The sequence below is a fragment of the Myotis davidii genome, unplaced genomic scaffold, assembly GCF_000327345.1.
Source record: "Myotis davidii unplaced genomic scaffold, ASM32734v1 scaffold803, whole genome shotgun sequence".
Lineage (NCBI taxonomy): Eukaryota > Metazoa > Chordata > Mammalia > Chiroptera > Vespertilionidae > Myotis > Myotis davidii.
This window is the reverse complement of record NW_006295567.1, coordinates 617,799-621,952: the sequence shown is the minus strand read 5'-3', so window position 1 is coordinate 621,952 and position 4,154 is coordinate 617,799. Positions and strand designations below refer to the sequence as shown.

At 40.2% G+C, this 4,154-nt stretch overlaps 1 protein-coding gene across 1 annotated transcript in view; it reads right to left on the bottom strand.

The window, feature by feature from the left end:
- The window catches only part of SIRT4 (sirtuin 4), an 11,385-nt gene extending 7,447 nt beyond the window's left edge, over positions 1-3,938 (bottom strand). Inside the window, exon 1 of the mRNA XM_006770296.2 lies at positions 3,882-3,938. The gene's annotated coding sequence lies outside the window, so the exon portion shown is untranslated. The remainder of the gene's footprint in view (positions 1-3,881) is intronic.
- Positions 3,939-4,154: the final 216 nt, after the last annotated feature.

Sequence of the window (4,154 nt, the reverse complement as noted above, 5' to 3'; positions counted from 1 at the left end):
GTTAATTTGCATATCTCACTGATTAGCCAATGGGAAGGGTAGCGAAGTTATGGTTAATTACCATGTTTCTCTATTATTAGATAGGATAACATGTTAGCTTCAGGTGTACAACAATTACTCAGTATTTGGAAATATTGTGAAATCATCACCACATTAAGTTTATTACATCTGTCACCACACATAGGTATAAAAATTTATTCTTGTGGTGAGGAATTTCAAGATCTACTCTCTCAGCAACTTTCAAATATGCACTATAATATTGTTAACTGTTGTCACCATGTAGTACATTATATCCCCATGGCTTATTTATTGCAAAACTGGAGTTTTATACCTTTTGACCACCTTTACCCATTTCTCCTCCCACCCCGACCCCAGCTTTTGGCAGCCACCAATCTGTTCTCTGTATCTGTGAACTTCAGGATAGACAAATCAGTTTCTCCCAACAAATAAATTGCAAGAGACAGAGATATAGACATAGGTATACGAAGGGGGATTATATAAAGTATGTGGGTCTTATTTGAGTCCTGATCCAAACAAGCTTTTAAAACATGACATTTACAAAATAATTGGAAAATTAAACATTAACTGGATGTTTGATATTAAGAAAATACTATATAGACATAGGTATACGAAGGGGGATTATATAGATCAAAGTATGTGGGCCTTATTTGAGTCCTGATCCAAACAAACTTTTAAAACATGACACTTATAAAATAATTGGAAAATTAAACATTAACTGGATGTTTGATATTAAGAAAATACTATTAATTATTTAACATATGACAGATAGTATTTTAAAAAGTCCTCATCCTACAGGTACATGCCCTTGACCGGAATTGAACCCGGGACCCTTCAGTCCACAGGCCGACGCTCTATCCACTGAGCCAAACTGGTTATGGCACAGATAGTATTTTAAAAAGTCCTCATCCTATTGAGTTATATATTGAAATATTTGGATAAAGTTATATATCTAGGAGGATTTGCTTCAAAATAATATGGGGAAGGTTGTGGAGCAGATAGGAGTATAGAAATGAAACAAGATTAACCAAGAGAGTTGTTAATTATTAAAGCTGGGTAATGGGCCCATGGATGGGGGGTCATTATATTATTCTATCCCCACAATAAACATTTTTATTTTTATTTTTTTAAAATATATTTTTATTGATTTTTTACAGAGAGGAAGGGAGAGAGATAGAGAGCTAGAAACATCGATGAGAGAGAAACATCGATCAGCTGCCTCCTGCACATCTCCCACTGGGGATGTGCCCGCAACCCAGGTACATGCCCCCGACCGGAATCGAACCTGGGACCCCTCAGTCCGCAGGCCGACGCTCCATCCACTGAGCCAAACCAGCTTCGGCAATAAACATTTTTAAAGTCATTCCTCAGAGGGATGTCTGCTTGCAGATGTCCTAGTATGCTCAGGACAGTGGTAGTGCAGAAATGCCAAAAGCCGTGAGATGAAGGAAAATGATTATATCTTTTGAATATTTTAAAAGCTTAAGAGATATGATCAGAAAAGTTAGACGAAGAAAAAAAGGATGGAGAAGTGTGAAGAGAAGCTAAAATGTGGAATACTTGACCTTAAAGGAAGATATTTTAAGACCTCTCCAACTTATATCTGGAAACTGCCAACCCAAAGGATTTTTAATTTTTTTATTTATTGATTTTAGAGAGAAACATTGATTTGTTGTTACACTTATTTATGCATTCATTGGTTGATGCTTGTATGCATCAACCTTGGGATCGAACCCACAACCTTGGTGTATCAGGATGATGCTCTAGCAACTGAGCTATCCGGCCAGGGCCCAAAAGGTTTAATTATCAGCAAACTTTTGCACATGCAAATATTTTAAGAGATGGGTGATGAGAGCCAAGAGCATGACACTGAGAAATGGCTGGAGGATAGGAATGTGTTAGCATGCATATAATACTGTCTTCTGGAAGATAATATCTAGATATTAGAACAATGTATTGGAGAGGACCACAGGTTATTACATGTCTAAGAAAGCTGTCCACACAGACCATAGTATTTTCTGTGGCAGATTTCATGCTTATCAGAACAATCTATTGATAATGAACTAATTAATGACTTCAATACCTGCAAGGATGGCCCCAAATAAACAATAATATTTCACTAGAAATATTTTTCACTAGAAAGGTATGGCCCCCTTCTCTCCACACATCCCTAAAGTGTATTTATAATCTTACTTTGAAACCCAAATCAATCATTTGTAAAATTTGGGAGGGTGTGAGCTAGCTCAGGATCTGATGACTCAGGAGGAATTGAACACTGGGGCTCCAGGCTTATAGAGAAAACTGACCCTGCTGGGCTGTGCTGATAAACTGGCTTTCCCCCTCCCCCCTCAGCAAAAGATACAATAATCCTGTCCTGGCCCATTTCATGCTACCGATGGTTCAATTACTGGCTAGCAAACTCCTCTATATTTAACACCTGGAACCTCACAAGTGCAAATTGATTCCAGCACACCCTCCTGGGTCCCCTGAAGTCCAACCCAAAGCAATAAACCTACATTTTTTATTAATATAATTAAGCACACGCACGCCTATGTTTTTAATAATCTGTTTTGGTCAAGAAGTTCTGATACCTTCCACAAAATAAAGTCTTGTCTCCACGCTGGACTATTTCATCACAGCCCGAGCCAATCTTACCTTCCTGGCCTCTTAAGAACCTATAACCAGAGCTCTACTCGGCAGTAGCCATCAGATGAATATTAACTTAAAAAAGCATTCTGCATTTAAGGGAACTGTATATTTGGGCGTTTTGTGTGTTTTTTTTATAAAAGACGAGGCTATAAAAACATAGCCTATTTTAAAAAGGAGGGAGGATAAAGGAAAAATTGGGAAAGCATATAATCTAAGGCCCTATTGTGAATCTCCCAGTAACACCAGCTGGTCAGACATGAATTCCTTATAAACTTCAAGAAGTTAATGACTTACCTCAATATCCTTTAAATCCCTTAATACCTCATTGTTATTCCATCTATGACTGCATCTAAAGATGTCTCCAGCAGAGGAATATATTTATATTTTAGTTAATACCATCCCTTGGGGAACTTTGTGTTCCATAACCCTACATCCCATCCTCTAAATTAGAATTATCTTATTTCTTTATTATTATTATGTTTTAATCCTCACCTGAGGATTTTTTCCCCCATCAATTTTTAGAGCAAGAGAGAGGGAGAGAGAGAAACATCGATGTGAGAGAGAACAATGATTGGCGGCCTCCATTCAGCCCTGACCGGGGATCAAACCCGCAACTGAGGTGTGTGCCCTGGCTGAGAACTGAACCTGCAACCGGAACTATCTTATTTCTTCATATGCTAAGGAAGCACATTTGAGTTCTAGTATGCCAGGTGTTAATAAAGTTGTTTGCTCAGACTTTTTATTTTATTAATATAATTAAGCACACGCACGCCTCTTGTGTTCGTTTCCCCCATATTATTTTAGTTTACTCTCAATTGCAAACAGCTACTACTTGCATACAGCAGAGAGTAGTGAAACCTGGCCAGTCATCATACCCGCGTGTCCGCTTTTCTAGCTGTAAAACAAGGCGCTGGCATTATTTGATGGAGGACAGACATTCCCTAGTGACGTGCGCCCCATATGTAAACATTACTTTAATTCGGATTTCCAGACCCCGATTTCTCCTTGACACTCCACAGCAGCGTGTGAACAGCTCAACAAATGCAGGGTCCTAATTCCTGAGACCCGGGGCTCGGAAGCCCCGCTGCGAACACGCCCCATTAGAACGGCTGCTCTGTCCCAGGTCCCACCGAAGCGCAAAGAGGAGGAATGTAATCCCTTATCAGAAACCCGCAGCCTCTAGGAACCTCGCAGCCCGCAAGGAGCTCACTTACCTTTCACAGCCCTAGGGACACTTCAAGTCCGACAGCCGGACTGCCTGGCCACATCTGCATTCTGGGTAATGTAGTTTCCGAAGCTTAAATAACGCAAACACTACAAGTCCCACAATCCTCTGGGTTTCACAGTTGATATAACCAGGTTGTCCAGGTGCGCCCCCTGGGGGCTCTTCGTGGTCAGAAGTTTTGAACCTTCCTCGTGGAGGTGCTGTTCTCACCTAAGCGGTCTCAGACATTGTCCTCCCCGAGAAGTATTTACAGCGTCACACC